This window comes from Mobula hypostoma, chromosome 15 (assembly GCF_963921235.1).
Source record: "Mobula hypostoma chromosome 15, sMobHyp1.1, whole genome shotgun sequence".
Classification (NCBI taxonomy): domain Eukaryota; kingdom Metazoa; phylum Chordata; class Chondrichthyes; order Myliobatiformes; family Myliobatidae; genus Mobula; species Mobula hypostoma.
Genome location: NC_086111.1, coordinates 68246057 through 68268461, shown reverse-complemented (window position 1 = coordinate 68268461; position 22405 = coordinate 68246057). Strand labels below are relative to the sequence as shown.

The 22405-nt window shown below is 44.3% G+C and overlaps 1 protein-coding gene across 1 annotated transcript in view; it reads right to left on the bottom strand.

Annotated features, from left to right (window-relative positions):
- The window catches only part of col7a1 (collagen, type VII, alpha 1), a 366380-nt gene extending 345517 nt beyond the window's left edge, over positions 1-20863 (bottom strand). Inside the window, exon 1 of the mRNA XM_063068334.1 lies at positions 20693-20863. The gene's annotated coding sequence lies outside the window, so the exon portion shown is untranslated. The remainder of the gene's footprint in view (positions 1-20692) is intronic.
- Positions 20864-22405: the final 1542 nt, after the last annotated feature.

The following is a 22405-nucleotide window of genomic DNA, read 5'->3' as shown; positions in this document are numbered from 1 at the left end:
TCTCCTGGCTGGTCTGACCCAGCTGGGCACTTATAGGCCCAGGCCTCAGGCAGTCAATGGCTCTGCCTAAATTGACTGCCTGCCCCTATTCCAGCGTTACGTCCATGCCCAGGTGTCCTTGGAGGAACAGTCTCGATGGTTGCACTGAGGGAGTTCTGAGAATGCAGGGCACCGCAGGGGCTTGAATGTTCTGTGGATAATAGTAATCACAGTTTAATTTGAAATCGTAAATAGTTCTTGAACCATTGATTATTGCGTGTATTTTTGTGAGTCAATAAGCTTTTGTATATTTGTGGGAAAAACCATTGCTGATGGTCTTAGCATGTGTTGTATTTGGTCACTGTATAACAGTAAAACTTGCAAGCCCCTGTTTGTACAGTTCCCTTAACTCACGGCATGTTTTATGAATAGATAATGTTTTCCTTGGCTAAATTTTCTAGAATCAGAGGCCATCCCAAGTAATTCAGGACATCGATGTGTGTCACAGAGCCATGTAGCAAGCAAACAGGCCCTTACGCTCACAGATGCCTTGCCTACAGAAAGTGGTGAATAGCCCCGTTCACCACAGGCAAAGCCGCACCCCTCCCCCACCCACCGTTAAACACATCTACAAGGAGCACTGCCACAAGAAAGCAGCATCCATCGTCAGAAACCCTCACCGTTCAGACCGTGCTCTCCTCTCACTGCTGCCATTGGGAAGGTTGTACAGGAGCTTTTGGTACCACAGCGCCAGGTTCAGGAACAGTTATTACCAGTCCCGCCGCTGCCTGTAAGGAGTTTGTATGTTCTCCCTGTGACTGTGTGGGTCTCCTCTCACAGTCCAAAGACGAACCGGTTGGCAGGTTAATTGCTCATTGTAAACCGTCCTGTGATTAGACTAGGTTTAAATCAGGGGATGGATGGTCAGCTTGGCTCAAAGAGCTGGAAGGGCCTATTCCACGCTGTACCTCAATAAATAAAATAAATTCAAACCATCAGAATTAGAATTTATTTAAATCTTACATCCTCCCACAATGTGAGGGAGTAAAAATCTTTGCGTTTTGACTCCATGTGAATTTAAAAGTCTAATGGCTTGTAGAGAGAAGTTGACCCATAGCCTGTTGGTCCTGGCTTTAATGCTGTGGTAGCGTTTGCCAGACGGAAGCAGCTGGAACGGTTTCTGTTTGGGGTGTCTGGTGTCCCCGATGATCTTCCAGGCCTTCTTTCTGCACCCGCTCAATGGTCCTCAATGAAGAACCACTGAGTCCTGAACCAGCGTAGATAACTTCACTCACCGCAACTCTAAACTGATTCCACAACTTATTCACTCACTGGGAAAAACTCAAGTTCTCGGTATTATTTATTTATTTAGACAATTTGTCTTCTTTTGCACATCGGTTGTTTGTCAGTCTTTAATTATATGTTTTTTTTTCATAAATTCTATTGTATTTCTTTATTTTCCTGTAAATGCCTGTAAGAAAATGAATCTCAGGGTACTATATGGTGACATACATTGTTTGCACTTTGATAATAAATCTACTTTTGGCTTTGACCGTCAAACAACCATTTACAAGGTATTCTCCCTACATTGTATATGGTTGTTAAAATGGTGACATATATGTACTTTGACAATAAATTAACTGAACATACTCTCCTTCTCTCACAGATTTTACCACTCATTCGTGCGTTCAGGGAAATTTACAGTGGCGAATTAACCTCTCAAGCCACGTTTTTGAGATCTGGAAGGAAGCTGAGCCTCCAAGAGAAGCCCATGCAGTCACAGGGAGTTCATGCAATCTCCACATGGAGTGCGTGCAAACTCCACATGGAGTGCGTGCAAACTCCACATGGAGTGCCCCTGGGCAGGAATAAACCCGGATCACTGAAACTGGCTAACTGGCTGCATCACCATCTAGTATGTGGTGGGCTTGGAGGGCAGGATCAAAATAAGCTGCAAGAGAGTGGTAAACTTAGTCAGCTCCATCATGGGCACTGGCCTCCAAAGTATCCAGGACATCTTCAAAGAGCAGTGCCTCAGAAAGGCAGCATCCATCATTAGGGACCCCCATCGCCCAAGTCATGCCTTGTTCTCATTGTTAGCATCAGAAAGGAGGTACAGAAGCCTGAAGGCACCCACTCAATGATTCAGGAACAGCTTCATTCCCTCTGCCATCTGATTTTGGAATGGACATTGAACCCATGAACACTACCTCACTACTTTTTTATTTCTATTTTTGCACTGCTTATTTAACCTTATATACTTACTGTAATTCATAGTTTTTTTTCTCTATTATTAAGTATTGCATTGTACTGCTGCTGCAAAGACAAGTTTCACAACACATGCCGGTGATATTAAACCTGATTCTGACTTGAACAGGTCATGGAGGGGCTGGGTTTACAAGGATAAGGCTGAACATAGGGAATTAGGACGAGGCGGCTGGGCACACTGGTCAGCCCGGACTCAATGGGATCAATTCTAATTGTCAATCATTCATGTATACCCATAAATACAGGCAAGCAAGACAGCGTTACACCAGGCCCAAGGTGCAAAACACTGTACCAACAGTCACACAGCACAAAGCACACATAGCATGTACAAAATAGAAAGCATATAAAAAAAGTCAGTAAGATACAACCATGCAAAAAAAATAGTCCAGACCCAAGCCCTCAATGCAAAAATTTGCAGTCAACCACAAATAAGCTTGTCTTCTGCCAAGCAAACACTAAGGGGCAGCATCGACTCCAGCCTGGACACTGCTCCACACCACCTCCTGGTGGAGCATACCGGTTCTGCAGCATCTCTCCTGGTGGCTGTAAACAGGCGACACCACGTCTTGAGGCCTAATCCCTGCACAAACATGATAGCTAGTTTTCTCTATTAAAAACTGTTTTCCCAGTTTTTTATATTAAAAACTAACTGCCAATTTCATAAGAAGGCTTTAAGAAATATACTTTAAAATCTCTTTCTCAGAGAGTCAAATTGTAGGGAATGTCTTAAAATAGGACAAGGAGATAAAGGAAGTATTTTGGGTGGACATTCCAGAGCTGAAGGCAAGGCTGTCAATGGTATTGCCATTAAACTGGGAAGTAGGCAAGACAGTAGAATTTGTGGATATTGAGATCTCGGGATTATGATACTGGAGAAATGGAGAAAAGGAAGACCATAAGATATGGGGGAGCAGAATGAGGCCATTCAGCCCATTGAGTCTGCTCCAGCATTTGATCATGCTTGATTTATTTTTCTCTGTCATCCCCATTCTCCTGCCTTCTTCCGGCAACTTTTGATGTTCTTATTATTCAAGAACCTGCTCCACCATTCAATCATGGTTGATTTATTTTCCATCTTAACTTCATTCTTCTGTCTTCTCCCCACAACCTTTGACGCCCTGATCAATCAAGAACCAATCAACCTCCGATTCTGCAGAAGCCGGGAATCCAGGACAACACACACAAAATACTAGAGGTTCTTAGCAGGTCAGGCAGCATCTATGGAAATGAATAAGCAGTCTACATTTCTGGCTGAGACCCTTCAGCAGGACTTAAATCTATGGAATCCTGATGAAAGGTCTCTGCCTAAAATGTTGACTGTTTATGTTGCTTGACCAGCTGAGTTCCTCCAGTATTTTATGTGGTTTACAATAGATGCTCTGCGTCTTTTAACAAAGATTAAATCCATCATTGTTCGTGTACGATTCCCAACCATGTTGAATGCTTTTGTTCTTAAGTCAGGTGGTAACTGCATTTTAGCAGGAGGGCTTCAAGTGCCTCCATTGAAAAAAAAAGGATGATAGTTTCAAAGTCTGAGGCATTGCTTAACAATATGAGCTAGAAAGCAGAGGGTAATATGTGCCACAGAAAGATCTCAAATCTCAAGTTTAGGGCAGAATAAGTCCAGAGATAACAAATATCATCGAGGGAGAATTCTATGGCTGATGAGTGATATCAGTGGAGAGCAGAAAAATATTAACAAGACACCTTATTTACAAAGGCACGTGGGCATGTGGCCAAGTGGTTAAGGCTTTCGTCTCATGATCTGAAGGTCGCCAGTTCGAGCCTTGGCTGAGGCAGCGTGTTGTGTCCTTGAGCAAGGCACTTAACCACACATTGCTCTATGTCTGTGTGAGGAGTGGCGCCCCACACAGTCTTTCATTCTGTGCCTTTTAAGGCATGAAAATGCCCGACGCAGGCCTCTGAAGCCTGAGTCGATGATCCCTCCCTCTCACTCCTGCTTATTTACATGGAGCGCTGCTACAAGAATGCAGCATCCATCATCCATCCTAAAGGATCTCCATCATCCAGGCCATGCTCTCTTCCCACTACTATCATTGGCAGGAGGTACGACAGCTTTAGGTCACACAGCACCAGGTTCAGAAATAGTTATCACCCTTCAACCATCAGGCTCCTGAATAGCTTCACTCACCTCAACACTGAAATGATTTCACAAACTACAGACTCACTTTCAAGGACTCTACAACTCATGTTCTCAGTATTATTATTTATTTTATTGGCACAATTTGCCTTCTTATAATTTGTTGTCAGTCCTTGCTTATTGTTAGTTTTTCATACATTCTATTGCATTTCCTCATTTTCCTTTAAATGCTGGCAAGAAAGTGAATCTCAAGTAAGTATATGGTAACATATATAGACTTTGATAATAAATTTACTTTGACATGCAAAAACAGGATTTTAGACTGTAGTTTCAGCTTCATGGTTAAATCTTACCCTCTCCCTCCCCCTCTCTCTCAGCTCCAAATGGAGAAGGGATGTAGGTTCTGCATCCCAACAGGAATGAGAGCAAAGAGGGAGAGGGCAGAGAGGAATAAAATGAAAATAAAACACAATATCACAAGAGAAATCATATTTTAACGATAGGTCATAATTTATTATTTTAAATTAATAAATCCACCTTAAACAAATTTGTGTGTCGATGACGCATAGGAATTCTGAGAGCAGCTGTTTGTTATTAAGTGAACATTCATACCATAGATTACTTTACATTGCCAGTCAATTATCTCAGGTCTTTCTGCACTGCTAGACCATATACAGTTTGTAGTTCGTTGCACAAATCTGTGACAGAAGACCTCCAAATTATAATGACTTGCTACATCAAGCGAGTAAACAAAATTTCTTTTTATCTCATCCCCTGTTCTTATGACATTTCCTGGTTCTAAACCCTACAATTGTAAGAGACAACCACTCAGGATCTATGCCATTCGAATCCTATATCAGATCAAGGCAATCTAATTTGGTTAGTTAAACATGACATAACAAATCCACATTTCCTTTTCTTTTAACTAATTTTTCCAATCACTTGGCTGGATACAGCACAGTCCTTCACAGGTAAAACCCTTCCCACCACTGAGCACATCTATAAGGAGTGCTGCAAGGGGAAAGCAGCATCCACCATCAAAGACATCCACCATCCAGGTCATGCTCTCTTCTCTCTGCTGCCTTCAGGAAGGAGGTACAGGAGCCTTAGGTCCTACACCACTAGATTCAGGAACAGCTAATATCCTTCAACCATCAGGCTCTTGAACTGGTGTGGATAACTGCACTCACTCCAACACTGAACTGATTCCACAACCTATGGACTCACTTTCAAGGATCCTGCACCTCATGTTCTTAGTTTTATTTATTACTTGATTATTATTATTTTATTTTTGTATTTGCACAGGTTGTTGTCCTTTGCACATTAGTTGTTTGTCTGACTTTGTATACTGTTTTTCATTGATTCTATTGTGTGAATGCCCAGGACAAAATGAATCTCAGAATAGTAATATGGTGTCCTACGTTTATTTTGATAATAAATTTACTTTGAACTTATTCATTTTTCCTCTGATTTTTTTGAATCATGACACTCAACTTCCCACTATTTTAAAATACTCTTTTTCTTCAAGGACATCTTCAAAAGGCGATGCCTCAAAAAAAGTTGTATCCATCATGGAGCGCCCCACCAGCCAGGGCACGCTCTCTTTTCATGACCACCATCAGGCAGGGGGTACGGGAACCTGAAAACACTCAACGTTATAGGAACAACTACTTCTCTCCCACCATTAGTTTTCTCAATGGACAATGAACACACGAACACAGACTCGTTAGTTTTATTCCTCACTGTTATTGAATTTTTATATTTATATAATTTATGGGATATTTTATGTATTGCACTGTACTGCTGGCACAAAACAACAAAATTCATGAAATAGGTCAGTGATAACAAACCTGATTCTAATTCTTTTCATTCTTTGTCCAAGTGCAAAACCTCACCTTTTCCTAAACTCTCATCCCTCTGCCACCTTCCTGCCCACTTCTTTTTGCTGTGTCACCTTGCCAGCTGACTTTGTAAATGCCACACTCTGTCCTTATATTAAAAGAGCCAAGGACCAGCTGAGAGCCTAAGACTGATCCCTCTGATACCCTGCTGCTCACGACTGTCAATCCGAAAGCAACGTTATTTCTTTATACACACTGCAGTGTTCTGTCAACTTTTTATAAGACCATAAGACATAGGAGCAGAATTACGCCATTTGGCCCATCGAGTCTGATCTGCCATTCAATCATGGCTGATCCTTTTTTTTCTCCTCCACAACTCTATTTCCCAGCCTTCTCCCCATAACCTTTGATGCCATGTCCAATCAAGAACCTATCAATCTCTGCCTTAAATACACCCAAAGACCTGGCCTCCACTGCTGCATGGGGCAACAAATTCCACAAATTCACCATCCTCTGGCTAAAGAAATTTCTCTGCATCTCTGTTTTGAATGGAAGCCCCTCTATTCTGAGGCTGTGCCCTCTTGTCTTAGACTCTCCCACCATGGGAAACATCCTTTCCACATCTACTCTGTTTAGGCCTTTCAACATTTGAAAGGTTTCAATGAGATCCCCCCTCATCCTTCTAAATTCCAGTGAGTACAGACCCAGAGCCATCAAATGTTTCTCATATGACAACCCTTTCATTCCTGGAATCATCCTTGTGAACCTCCTCTGGACCCTCTCCAACGTCAGCACATCTCTTCTAAGATGAGGAGCCCAAAACTGTTCACAATACTCAGGGTGAGGCCTCACCAGTGCCTTATAAAGCCTCAGCATTACATTCTTGCTCTTGTATTCTAGACCTCTTGAAATGAGTGCTAATATGGCATTTGCCTTCCTCACCACTGACTCAACCTGCAAGTTAACCGTTACAATGTTCTGCACAAGGGCTCCCAAGTCCCTTTGCATCTCAAATTTTTGGATTTTGTCCCTGTTTAGAAAATAGTCTGTACATTTATTTTTACTACCAAAGTGCTTGACCATGCATTTTCCAACATTATATTTCATTTGGCACTTTCTTGCCCATTCTCCTAATCTGTCTAAGTCCTTCTGCATCCTTCCTGTTTCCCCAACACTACCTGCCCTCCACCAATCTTCGTATCATTTGCAAACTTGGCAACAAAGCCATCTATTCCATCATCTAAATTATTGATATACAGCATAAAAAGAAGCGGTCCCAACACCGACCCCTGCAGAACACCACTAGTCACTAGCAGTCAACCTTTTATTCCCACTCACTGCCTCCTACCAATCAGCCAATGCTCTAACCATGTTAGTAACTTTCCTGTAATACCATGGGCTCTTAACTTGATAAGCAGCTTCATGTGTGGCACATTGTCAAAGGCCTTCTGAAAATCCAAATATACAACACCCACTACACCCCCTTTATCTATCCTACTTGTAATCTTCTCAAAGAATTCCAACAGGTTCGTCAGGCAGAATTTTCCCTTAAAGAAACCATGCTGATTTTGTCCTATCTTGTCCTGTGTCACCAAGTACTCCATCACCTCATCCTTAACAATTGGCTCTAACATCTTCCCAACCACTGAGGTCAGGCTAACTGGTCTATAATTTCCTTTCTGCTGCCTTTCTCCTTTCTTAAAGGGTGGGGTGACATTTGCAATGTTCCTGTCCTCTGGCACCACGCCAGAGTCCAATGATTTTTGAAAGATCATTTCTAATGTCACCACAATCTCTAATGCCACCTCTTTCAGAACCCTAGGGTTCAGTTCCTCTGGTCCGGGTGACTTACGTACTTTTAGGTCTTTCAGCTTTTTGAGCACCTTCTCTCTTGTAACAGTAACTGCACCCACTTCTCTTCCTTCACACACTACAACATCAGGCATACTGCTAGAGTCTTCCACAGGAAAGACTGATGCAAAATACTCATTTAGGTTCAGCAGCCATCTCCTTGTCCCTCGTTATTATTTCTCCTGCCTCAATTTCTAGCAGTCCTATATCCATTCTCATCTCTCTTTTATTTTTTACATACCTGAAAAAGCTTTTACTATCCACTTTGATATTATTTGCTAGCTTGCTTTCATATTTCATTTTTTCCCTTCTAATGGTTTTTTAGTTACTCTCTGTAGGTTTTTAAAAACTTTCCAATCCCCTATCTTCCCACTAATTTTTGCTTTGTTGTATGCCCTCTATTTTGTTTTTACATGAGCTTTGACTTCCTTTGTCAGCCACGGTTATACTATTTTGCCATTTGAGTATTTCTTCATTTTTGAAATACACGTGTCCTGCACCTTCCTCATTCTTCCCAGAAATGAATGCCATTACTGCTCTGCTGACATCCCTGCCCGTGGTAGTAATCCAGAAATTACTACCCTGGAGGCCCTGCTTCTCAGCTTTCTACCTAGCTTTCTAAAATCTCTTTTCAGGACCTCGTTGCTTTTCCTTCCTATGTCATTGGTACCAATATGAAGACATCCGGCTGCTCTCCCTCCCTCTCCCAAATGTTGTGGATGCGATCCGAGACGTCCCCGATCCTGGCACCTGGGAGGCAACATAACATCCGGGTGTCCCGGTTACGTTCACAGAATCTCCTGTCTATTCCCTTCATTATTGAGTCCCCTATCTGAACTTGTTTCCCCCCTCCACAGGGTCAATCCCAACTCTGGACCCTCTCCAATGCCAGCACAATAAGAGGCCCAAGACTACTCACAATACTCCAGATGTGGGCTGACCAATGCCTTAGAAAGACTCAGCATTACATCCTTGCTTTTATTATTCTAGTCCTTTGGAAATTAATGTTATTATTGTATTTACCTTCCTTACCACCAACTCAACCTGCAAATTAACCTTTAGGGAACCCTGCACTAGGACTCCCAAGTCCCTTTGCACCTCCAATATCTGAATTTGCATTCTGTTTAGAAAATAATCTGCACCTTTATTCCATCTAACGAAGTTCATGACCACACTGTAGTTCATCTGACACTTCTTTGTCATTCTCCCAATCTGTCTTATTTCTTATTCACAGATACAGCACCTGTAACAGGCCCTTCGAGCCCAAAGATCCGGCATCGCCCAATTACACCCACGTGACCAATTCACCTACTTACACCTTTGGAACGTGAGAAGAAACCGGAGCACCCGGGGGAAACCAAAGCAGCCATGGGGAGAAGGTACAAACTCCTTACAGACAGAGGCAGGAACTGGACCCGGATCGTCGGTGCTGTAAAGCGTTGGGCTGAACACTTCGCCACTGTGCCGCTGCCAGTCCAAATCCTTCTGCAGACTCTGCGCTTCGTCAGCACTGCCTGCCCCTCCAGCCATCTCTGCATCATCCGGAACCTTGGCCGAAAAGCTATCAATTCCGCCATCCAGATTATTAACATACAACTTGAAAAGTAGCGGTCCCAACACTGACCCCAGTGGAACACCACCCATCACCAACAGACAGAATAGGCCTACTTTATTCTCACTCTCTGTCTTCTGCCCATCAACCAAACTCCTATCCATGTTAGCAGTTTTCCTTTATTACCAGGAGTTCTTGTAAAGCACCATCACGTGCGGCACCTTGTCAAAGGCGTTCGGAAAATACGAGTGAACAACATCCACCGACTTTCCTTTATCATTTCTATCTGTTACTTCCTCAAAGAATTCCAACAGATTTGTCAGGCAAGATTTCCTTCTTAAGGAAACCATGCTGACTTTGGCCTGTTTTATCATGTGTTGCGGATAAAAGTACACTGAGGTGCTACAAGAGAGGGATACAGAGGACCCTAATGTCCACCAGCAAGGATCCTCAAGGCCACAGCACAGGTCAATAAGGTGGTGCCAAAGACAAAGGGGTACTTGCCTTCTTTAGCTGGGGTGTAGAATTCAAGAACAGAGAGGTTACAATACAGCTTTATATCACAGTCGACAGTTGGAATATTGTGCACAGTTGTGGTTACTACACCGCAGGAAGGAGGTGATTGCTTTGGAAAGCTATGAGGACAGGCAGGGCAGATGAGGCTGAGGGGGTCCTGATTGAGAGATACAAAATTATAAAAGATATATTCATTCAGTGGTCACTTTATTAGATACTTCTGTACCTAAAAGTGGCCACTTTGCGCATGCTTGTGGTCTTCTGCTGCTGTAGCCCATCCAAGCTTTGAGTGTTGTGTGCTCAGAGATGGTCTTCTGCACACCACTGCTGTAATGTGCATTTATTCCAGCTGTTGTCACCTCCCTGTCAGTTTGAACCAGCCTGGCCATTCTCCTCTGACCTCTCTCATTAACAAGGTATTTTTGCCCACAGAACTGCCACTCATTGGTTTTTTTTTTTTGTTTTTATGTCTGGCCATTCTCCGTAAACCCCAGACTGCTGTGTGTGAGATGTGGTAAGTCAGGGAGACCTACAGCCTCACGGACAACCACATCTGCAACAGGTGCACCGAGCTGCAGCTCCGTAGAGAACGTGTTAAGGAACTGGAGGTGCAGCTCGATGGCCCTCAGCTCATACAGGAGACTGAGGAGGTGATAGACAGGAGCTATAGGTGGTCACCCCTAGGTTGCAGGAGGCAGGTAACTGGGTGACTGTCAGGAGAAGGATAGGAAATGGGTAGCCGGTGCAGAGTTTTGAACTGAATTGACTTTAATTCTTACATCCTTCATATACATGAGGAGTAAAAATCTTTATGCTATGTATCCGTCTAAATAGTCATTTGTAATAAATAAATGTTATGTATAACAGGATAGTCAATATCGCATAGAAATACAATTGTATCAGCATGAATTTATCAGTCTGATGGCCTGGTGGAAGAAGCTGTCCGGGAGCCTGTCGGTTCTGGCGTTTATGCTGTGGTACCGTTTCCCGGATGGTAGCAGTTGGGACAGTTTGTGGTTGGGGTGACTCGGGTCCCCAATGATCCTTTGGGCCCTTTTTACACACCTGTCTTTGTGAATGTCCTGAATAGTGGGAAGTTCACATATACAGATGCACTGGGCTGTCCGCACCACTCTCTGCTGAGGTACCCCTGTGGCCATTCTCCTCCAAAAATAAGGATACCACTTTGGATACTGTTGAGGGGGACAGCCTACCAGAGGGGCGCAGCAGAGACTGGTACTGAGTCTGTCGAAGTGGCTCAGAAGAGAACAGAGGTGAAGAGGAGATTCCGTAGTCAGAGGAACAGAGATGAGACACCTGAAAGCTAGTCTGGTTATGGTGGGCCAAGACCACCAGCCCTGTCAATCCAATGGGCCATTTGAACTGGCCTTGGTTCAAGGACAAATAGGAATGAGCAGTGAATGGTGACTCGATCAATACTCACGTTCAGGGAATGAATAGAGAAGAAAAGCACAGATAACTGAGGGAGCAGGGCTGGGTGTTGGGACAGGGAGAACGAGAACCTGAATCAGGATCAGGTTTAATATCACTGGCATATGTCAGGAAATTGTTATGGATTACAGAGTTACAAAATACACATGGACTAAGATGTTAACTATCCTGTGCAATCACCAGTGGGATCATCAGTTGATCTGCCACCTGTCTTCAGGAGTTTTGGCCCGCTTATGATCAAGACTCCTTCGAGGCGGTGGGCCAGCAGTGATAAAGCACCACCTCCCACTGGTGAGCTTAAAAACTTGGCATCTGCCTCTATCAGAGTTGTTGGTCACTTCCATCCAACAGATAGTCTACCCTTCAGGTGTCTATGCAACTACTGAAGGGTTTGCAAGATATGTATACACTGTCTGACTATCTGCCCCTCTGGACATACTTGGTCCACACCCATGCTGATCCTTTCTCTGCTGCCTCAGCTACAGCCCTGCTGGTTGACTTGATCTCTCTTCTAGTGAAGCCAAGGTCACGCAGCCACTTCTGGAGAGTGAACGCAATAAACCCACAGCAGCCTACTTCGAATGGATAGCATTAGACCTTCCACCCTCTGTCTCTGCACTCTGATCTCAACTCTGCATACTTGGTTAACTTGCGCTCATGGGCTTCATCGATGTTGTCTTCCCGGGGACTGTGAGTTCACCAATAACCGCTTCTCTACTGGTGTCAGACCATACGATTCTAAGCTCTCTCCTCAACCTACTAATCTCCTTCTGGTGCCTGCTTGGTTGCTGTGTAGGCTTTGCTTTCTTCAACTCAACCAAACCAAACCTGTACTTTCCAACATCGTAAATCATATCGTCCATCACTTCCAACTTTCTCTTTGATGTTCCCCTGAGAGTGTTCTCCAACATAATACTGATATCCTCATCAAATACACGCCAAGCCTTCTCATCTACCATTGCTGGCCACTTGACCTTCCTCTTCTTCTCTACCTCCTCGCCACCGCCATCATGCGAAGAATATACCTGGGTACTGTGGTCTGAAACCTGACCTGGGTTATCTCTCGTCTGACCTGGAGTATGATGACGCTGTCAAATAAAATCTGAAAATTATGGTAAATATATATAAAAGTTAAATTAAATTAGTGTAAAAAGAGAGGAAAAAAAGTGAGTTAGTGTTCATGGGTTCAACATCCATTCAGAAATCAGATGGCAGAGGGGAAGAAGCTGTTCCTGAATCATCGAGTGTGTGTCTTCAGGCTCCTGCATCTCCTCCCTGACAGTAACAGTGAGAACTGGGGATAACCTGGGTGATGGAGGTCCTTAATGATGGACGCCTGCTTTTAGAGGCATCGCTGCTTGAAGATGCCCTGGCTACTACAGTGCCCATGGTGGGGCTGACTGAGTTCACAATTTTCTGCAGCTCTATTTTGATCCTGTGCAGTGTCACCCACGGTGATGCAGCCAGTCAGAATGCTCTCCATGGTATATCTGTAGAGATTTGTGAGTGATAATACACAGGGACTGACAGAAATAGAAAATACTGGAAATACTCAGGACATCAGGCTGCATCTGTGTGGACAGAAACAGTTGTAGAGCAATACGGACAGAGACAGGCCCTTTGGCCCATCTAGTCCATGCCAACTTGTACCCTGTCTAATCCCATCAACCCACACCTACTCATAGCCCTCCATACCCCTGAGATCCATGTACTTATCCAAACTTCTCTTAAGTACTGCAATTGTACCTGGCAAATCGGTTCTTTGCGGGAAAGGGACCCGTTCTCGGGGTTTCAGGACTGGCCCATTGTTCAACACGTCAAGGGTTCGGCCTGAGAATCCGGTTTGAATTTGGAAGCCTAAGATCCCTGGGCTCTGGAGACAAGCGGATTGAGGGTCAGTGTCATGGCAGGAGACCCGTGTGTCATCGGGGGAGTCGGGATATCTGCTATGGGCCCAAAGACCCGGGATCTTTGTGATCTTCGGGCACAGAGCTCGAAAAAGCGATGTAACGGACGTTTTAACATCATAAACCAGCGAGTTGCTTGTTATGTCTCCCCGCTCGCTGGGAAAATGGAGACACCTCTTTCTCCCTTATTAGGGAGAGAGAGAATCTGCGGTATGTCGAATGCCGGGTGTAACGCAAAGTCTTTGGGGTAACTGCAAGTCTGTGTCTTTGCTGTTGCTTTGCTCACGTTTAAGTGCTTGGTGACGGTGCCAACGCTTGCTTCTTTTTTCCGCTGGGGGGAGGGGGGATTGTTGCTCGCTGCTGCTTCCGCGCGGGAGGCAGGGAGCTGGGGGAGAGTTTGGGGTTCTTGTGTTTATCTGTCATTCATTCTTTGGGGCACTTCTCTGTTTTCATGGATGTTTGCAAAGAAAAAACATCTCAGGATGTATATTGTATACATTTCTCTGACATTAAACGGGACCTTTGAACCTTTAACATCATTCCACACTCGAGCTTCATACTGAGTGAAGTTCTCCCTCAGATTCGCCTTAAGTATTTCTCCTTCACTCATAACCTATGACCTCCAGAGTTAGCGTTTCTTTCTTTTCAGTTCTGACAGAAGATCTCTGACCTGAAACATTGACTCTGTTTCTCTTCCCACAGATGCAGCCTGGCCTGCTGAGTGTTTCCAGCATCTTAGATTTTTATTTTAGATCTCCAGCACTGAGTGTTTCCAGCATCTTAGATTTTTATTTTAGATCTCCAGCACCTACAGACTTTTGTTTCCCATTTTCAATTAGTATACATGAAGATCATTCTGCAAATAAAACGGCAAATCTCCAGTTGTAGAGGATCATTCAGGACAGAAACAGGCCCTTCAGCCCAATGGGTTCATGTCCACCAAGATTCCCACCTGAGCTTTGCCTGTGTTTGGCCCAAATCCCTCTGTGAAAGGGGTTCCCAACCTTTATCCTGCCATGGACCAATGCCATGAAGCAAAGGGTCCGTGGACCCTAGGTTGGGAACCCCTGCTCTACATTCATCTATATAGTTCTCAAGGTCTTGGTAGACTTTCATTCACACAGGCGTTCGAACTTCCTCATCACATTTAAACCATCAGCAGATACCTTGAGGTACAAGAGATTCTGCAGATGCTGTTAACCTGAAGCAACACACACACACACACACAAAGGAGCTGGAGAAACTCAGAGGATCAGGCAGCATCTGTGGAGGAAATGGACAGTCAACGTTTCGGGCCAAGATTCTTCATCAGGACTGGAAGGAAAGAGCAGGGATAGCCAGTATAAAATGGTGGGTGGGGTGGGGGAAGAGGTGGAGCACAATATTCCACTCCCATCAGGAGGGGGCAACACAGCATCTACGGCAGGACCACCAGACACAAAAATACATACTTTCCCCAAGCAGTACGTCTGATCAACACCCCCACCCACTAACTCCATCACTACTTTATTATTTCCATCAGTCACCTTATGTACAGCCTAATGTCACTTTATGGACATTCAGTCGATGCATTTGGGTGTGTGTGTGTGTGTTCTTTAATTATTATTATTATTGTGTTCTTTATTGTTTGTGGGGCTTATTTTGTGCTACAACAGATCCAGAGTAACAATTATTTCATTCTTACACGCGTGTACAGGAAATGACGTTAAACAATCTTGAAGAGCTGGCTGATAGTTGAATCCAGGTGAGGTGGGCAGGTGAGGGAAGAATTTTTATCAGGTAAATGACACCAGCTACCCATTGCCACCAGCCATAGTGTGTGCTCCAGCACTTCTGAGTGGCTGTACGCATATGCTCTCCATCACTGTCAGGATGTTGGAGGGTATGACCATAGGAATGGGAACCAGTTGCAAAGGGTTTGTGCGGATTCTCAAACCTGAGGGAAAATATGTCAAGCATGTTCCAGTTGTAAGCATGGTTACAGCGCAGTTCACACAATGGAGATGGGCTAATCACTGCTTCAATTTTCTTGTACCTGTCCACCTCTGACATGAAAGCAATCCAATTGTTTAAACATCAGTCATTTCTTCAGTGACAAGAAACACACACACAGAACGCTGGAGGAACTCAGCTGGTCAGGCATCATCTACGGGAAAGAATAACAGTCGATGTTTCAGGCTGAGACCCTTCATCAGCACTGGAAAGGAAGGAGGAAGAAGCAAGAATGGGGAAGTGAGGGGGAGGGGAAGGAATACAAGCTGTCAGGTGGTAAGTGGAACCAGGTGAGGGGGCAGGTAGGTGGGACCAGGTGAGGGGGCAGGTAGGTGGGACCAGGTGAGGGGGCAGGTAGGTAGGTGGAACCAGGTGAGGGGGGGCAGGTAGGTGGAACCAGGTGAGGGGGGGGCAGGTAGGTGGGTGGGGGAGATGAATGAAGTGAGAAACTGAGAGGTGATAGGTGGAAAAGGTAAAGGGCTGAAGAAAGAATCTGATAGCAGAGGAGAGTGGACCATGGGAGAAAGAGAAGGAGGAGGGGCACCAGAGGAAGGTGATGGTCAGGTGAGGAGAAGAGAAGGGGTAAGGGGGGAAGCTAGAATAGGGAATGGTAAAAGAAAGCGGGGGGGGGGGATGTAAAATTACTGTAAGTCAGAGAAATCTATGTTCATGCCATCAGGTTGGAGGCTACCCAAATGGAATGAGGTGTTGCTCCTCCATCCTGAGTGGCCTCATCGTAGAAATGCCACATCAGAATGGGAATCAGGATGGGGATTGGAATTAAAATATTTGGCCACAGGGAAATCTTGCTTGCTGCGGATAGAGTGAAAGTGCTCAACAAATTGGTGTCCAATTTAAGTCGGGACTCTCCAACATGCCAAGCAACTTCTGCTAATCATAGTTCCTATGGTATATCACATTGACTCATTCAATGTTACATAATAAGACACACAGCACTTCCTCCAGAGTCTTTACCCACCATCCATTGGCTTCTTAAACCTGGCACAACCAATAGTACTACCATGTTCATAGCAGTGACTCAGCTGGTAACACTGCCTACTCTGTGTTGAAAGGCTGTGAGACATATCGCAGTCTGGGATGTGACTGGAAAAATGATAAGGCTCCATTGCTGAAAATGCTCTGACTTCTCAGAGCAAAGTAAAAGCAAAAGAGAGGGCATACAAGGAAGCCAGAGCTAGTGGGAAGATAGAGGATTGGGAACCTTTTAAAAACTTGCAGAAGGAAACTAAGAAGGTCATTTGGAAGGAAAAGATGAATTATGAAATGAAGCTGATGACTAATATCAAAGAAGATACTCAAAGCTTTTTTAAGTATACAAAGAGTAAAAGAAAGTCGAGGGTAGATGTAGGACCAATGGAAAATGATGCTGGAGATATTGTAATGAGAGATGCAGAGATGGCAGAGGAACTGAATGTGTATTTTGCATCAGCCTTCACAGTGGAAGACGTCTGCAGTATACCAGACTTTCAAGAGTGTCAGGGAAGTGAAGTTTGTGCAGTGAAAATTACAACTGAGAAGGTGCTCAGAAAGCTTAATGGTCAGGAGGTGGATAAATCTCCTAGACCTGATGGAATGCACCTTCGGGTTCTGAAGGAAGTAGCTGGAGAGATTGCAGAGGCATTAACGATGATCTTTTAAGAATCGATAGATTCTGGCACTGTACCAGATGACTGGAAAACTTCAAATGTTACTCAGCTATTTAAGGGTGGGAGGCAGCAGAAAGGAAACTATAGACCTGTTAGCCTGACATCAGTAGTTGGGAAGTTGTTGGAATCGATTGTTAGAGATGAGATTACAGAGTATCTGGAGGCACATGACAAGATAGGCCAAAGCCAGCATGGTTTCCTGAAAGGAAAATCCTGCCTGACAAACCTACTGCGATTCTTTGAGGAAATTACAAGCAGGGTAGACAATGAAGATGCAGTAGACATGGTGTACTTGGATTTTCAGAATGCCTTTGACAAGGTGCCACACATGAGGCTGTTTAGCAAGAAAAGAGCCCATGGAATTATAGGGAAGTTGGACCATTGGCGGGTCAGCAGAAAACAGAGAGTGGGAATAAAGGGATCCTATTCTGGCTGGCTGCCGGTTACCAGTGGAGTTCCACAGTGGTCAGTGTTGGAACCGCTGCTTTTTACAATGTATGTCAAAGATTTGGACAACGGTATTAATGGATTTGTGGCTAAATTTGCCAATGATACAAAGATAGGTGGAGAAGTGGGTAGTGTTGAGGAAACAGAGAGCCTGCAGAGAGACTTAGATAGTTTAGGGAATGGGCAAAGAAGTGGCAAATGTTGGAAAATGTATGGTCATGCACTTTGGTGGAAGAAATAAATGGGCAGACTATTATTTAGATAGGGAGAGAATTCAAAATGCAGAGATGCAAAGCGACGGGAGTCCTTGTGCAGGATACCCTAAAGGTTAACCTCCAGGTTGAGTCAGTTGTGAAGAAGGCGAATGCAATGTTGACATTCATTTCTAGAGGTATAGAATATAAGAGCAGGGATGTGATGTTGAGGCTCTATAAGGCACTCGTGAGACCACACTAAGAGTATTCTGCACAGTTTTGGGGTCCTTATTTTAGAAAGGATATACTGACATTGGAGAGGGTTCAGAGAAGATACATGAGAATGATTCCAGGAGTGAAAGGGTTACCGTATGATGAACGTCTGGCAGCCCTTGGGCTGTATTCCCTGGAATTCAGGGGAATGAGGGGGGATCCCATAGAAACATTCCGAATGTTAAAAGGCCTGAACAGATTAGATATGGCAAAGTTATTTCCCATGGTAGGAGATTCTAGGACAAGAGGGCATGACTTTAGGATTGAAGGACATCCATTTAGAACTGAGATGCAGAGAAATTATTTTAGTCAGAGGGTGGTAAATTTGTGTAATTTGTTGCCACGAGTGGCTGTGGAGGCCAAGTAATTGGGTGTATTTAAGGCAAGATAGATAGGTTCTTGATTAGCCAGGGCATCAAAGGACACGGGGTGAAGGCAGGGGGAGTGGGGATGACTGGAAGAATTGGATCAGCCCATGATTGAATGGTGAAGCAGACTCGATGGGCCGAGTGGCCTACTCCTGCTCCTATATCTTATGGTCTTATGGCAACCATTAACCCTGGGTCTTGTCAATCATGGCACAGCCCAGGGTGCCACTGGCAACACCTTGCTGTTCAAAAATACTGGAGTACATTGACAATAATGTGCTTTGGAATGCTTCAAAAGGAGCATAAAAGATAGAGATAAGTTTTGATATTTTAGTCAAACATTTGCAGAGTTGGTTTCTCTCTCTGTGTTTCTGTGTCAGTCTGTGGATCTCACTCTCCATCTTTCTCACTCTCTCTATCTCTCAGGACCACGGGACTCTGAGCACTGAGAGTACCAAGGTTCTGGTGATCTGTCACAAGCCCTCACTACATGCCAAACGGAGGCTGACAGTTTTCTGGAAGCTCCTGAGACTCGGAGCGTGGCGCTGAAGCGAAAGCATAGCCGTGGTCTTACCGACTGACAAGGCAGGCAGAAAGGGCCGCACAGCCGACCCCTGCTTCTATTTCTCACTGTGTTCCGATCCGGGAAGGCAGAGCGTCCCCTGCCTGAAGTCCCCATCACCTGTCCTTTCTCAAGCGCCTCGTCCCACTTCCTCCACTTTCCCTTCGGTTTAACCGCGGGGGTTTTTTAGGGGGAGGGGTGGTTGTGATGGTGGAGTTGAAATCGGAGGTCTGTTAAACCCGAGCAACACACACAAAATTTTGGAGGCGCTCAGCAGACCAGGCAGCGTCTATGGAAACAAGTAGAGTCGACGTTTCTGGCCGAGACGCTTCGGCGGGACCGGGTCAGAGGCTGGGATGGGACAGGTAGTCTATCCGGGTGCACTTGCCCGAGGTTTCTTTACATCCTTCAGATCATCCAAGGCTTCTACATTAGATATGCAACTAATATCAAACTAATACAGAATGGGAGAAAGGATCCGTCGCGATAGATGATTGCCATGGTCAAAAATATATTGCATCAAGCTTTAAAACTTTTAAATATGTTCCGCAGTACATTATAACGATTAGCGATCATCTACATTTACGTAGCGCCTTTCATGATATTTCGAAACCATAAAGCGATAAACTTCGCGCCATTTTATAAATTTCTTCCTCCAGGCAACTAATCTGATCAACCATTCTATTGACACCCCACCTGTTCCACTGCACTCCAGATAGAAATTTAAACCACTTTTAAAATATAGTTTTATAGTTAAGTACATAATAGTGTTTATGTACATTTTATTTCATATCCGTCCTTTAACCTTTTATAAAACTTTATATAATTATCTATAATCGTTGAAAGTTGGTTTTCTTTCGTTGCATGTCCTTGACGCACAGCAAATTCCTAATTCATGTAAATGTACAGGGCGAATAAAGTTAATCTTTGATCTCAAGTTAAACTAATGCAATATTAGTAAGAACAGCAGAAAATGCGGAGTTATCTTTTAAGTGGCGTCGATTGCGCGATACAACGTTGAAATGGTGACATTCAACGGAAAGGCGAGGGGACATTGGGTTTAACGGCAGTGTGGCACTCTCTCAGCCCGGTCGCTGTGAACGTCCGAGCAGAGGAGACTCGCTTGGAGCGCCGGTGGACTGACTAGTCTGTGGTGTCTGCATGCGTCTCTTTCCCCAAGCCCAGTTTGTTCATCTCTCTAATCATGGAACGACAGTCCTTTGATTTCTTTTAAAGGGGAGACATGAGAGTAAACGGAGGCTGAGATTTAGAGCAAAAAGCAATCTGCTGGAGGAATTCGGCGTGTCGAACGGTGTCTGCAAGGGAAAGGGCTGGTCGAGACGTCAGGTGCGGGGTTTCGACCCCAACTACCGACGCTGCTCGACCCGCTGAGTTCCTCCAGCAGTTAGTTTTCCGCTCTTAGACTTTTAACAATGATCTTGTCTGCACGTTCTCTTCAGAATTCAGCCTTCTAAAACATAAAGCAACGAGAGTTTCCAACTCAAAAAAAAAGTTAATTATTCAAACGTACAAAATTGCAGGTGGGGTAGCGGGGAGATACCCAGCGGGGTTCAATTATATCCGATTAAAGGGCTATTAGAATTCAAGTGAAGAACAGCTCCATCCTTGGATTGGGTAACAACTCAAAAGTTTCATATCACTTGCAAGTTTGTGTTCAAAACGCCCCAGAATAGCTAATTCCGAACCCGTGGCTCACATTACCTGCTTTTGAGTTAAAAGTGCAATTCCCGAGGTTCTCCGAAGACTGCAAACCCAGCGACTTCGCGCTCAGTTCAAATCCATGTCGCCGTAACAATTCGACTGCAGCGACACACACGCACACAAAGACTCGCACGAAAATCCCGAGCTCCTCCGTCCGCTCCACGCTCTCTCGATCCCTCTGCAGCCTTCTTAACTGGGATTGCATGCAAGTTTTGTCCCAGCCCATTCTCGCTCGGACAGGCAGCAGAGAGTCCTGCCTTATGCAATGCAACCAATAACATTCAAAGAAATACATTGTGGCATTGTCCTTTTTGTTTCAGGTGGGATTTATATAAATCTGTATCCAAATTATGGAATAAATCCCTGTTCAATGAATAACCACGACCAGTTCTTAATTATATCCCTCTCTTCAATGGAATCGTTTGAAAGTGTACAGCATTTACAGAGTATAATAGGGGTTATTTGTTGAAGCAAAGAAATGATTCCATAACTTCCCAAAGTTATTAAACATTTAGTATATAAAAAAGAAAATCGCAACACACACACAAAATGCTGGAGGAACTCAGCAGGTCGGATAGTATCTATGGAGTGGAATGAACAGTTAATGTTTATTCAGAAAACAAACAATACCTGTGTATAAACAGAATAAATTCTGCAGATGCTGGAAATCCAGTGTAGCGCACACACACACACACACACACACACACACACACAAAATGCTGAAGGAACTCAGCAGGTCAGGCAGCATCTATGAAGGGGAATAAAGAGTCGACGTTTCAGGCCAAGGTGTCCTGATGAATGAAATGTCTCCGCCTGAAACGTTGACTGTTTATTCCTCTCCATAGATGCTGTCAGACCTGCTGAAAACTTGTGTGTAGTCAGAGATGATGCAGTTAGCAGAGCTCCAGTGACCCGGGCACAATCCCGACCTCAGATGCTGTCTTTGTGGAGTTTGCAGGCTTCCTCCCAATTCCCTGAGGCACTTCCTGGATTGGAGGGCTTCAAAGAGATTGGATAGGCTGCCCTTGTTCGGAGGGAAGGATGCTGAAGTGTGACCTAATAGGATATATGATTGGTGTAGATAGGGTATATGATCGGAATCCTTTTCCCATGGTCGAGATGTCAAAACAAGAGAGCACAGTTTTAAGGTGAGAGGGTAGAGATTTAAAGGGGAATCTGAGGGGTAAGTTTTCTACACAGGAAGTGATTAATATTTGCGCCCCACTCCAGAGGAATTGGTTCAGTCAGATACAATGACTATGCTGAGATATTTAGACAGTCCCTACATCAGGAAGGCACAGAAGGATATTATACTGATGGACACAAATATGATTAGTTTAGATGGGCAAAGAGATTGGTATAGATATGGTGGATCAAATAGCCTGTTTCTGTGCTGTGCAATTCTGCGACTCTATAACTCAAAATGTTCAAGTTGGCAGTTGAACTGGTCATTGTAAATTTCCCCTAGCTAGAGATGAACAGAATGAGAATGAGAATCAGGTTTATCACTGCCTTACATGATATGAAATATGTTGGTCTGCAGCAGCAGTGTAGCACAAAGACATAAAATTACTATAAATTATAAAATTAATCATCGTCGTTATTATGTGCCGCCTGGTATGATGTAGGCAATCATGGTCCCAAGACCATGATTGTCCCTGGCAAATTTTTCTACAGAAGTGGCTTACCATTGCTTTCTTCTGGGCAGTGTCT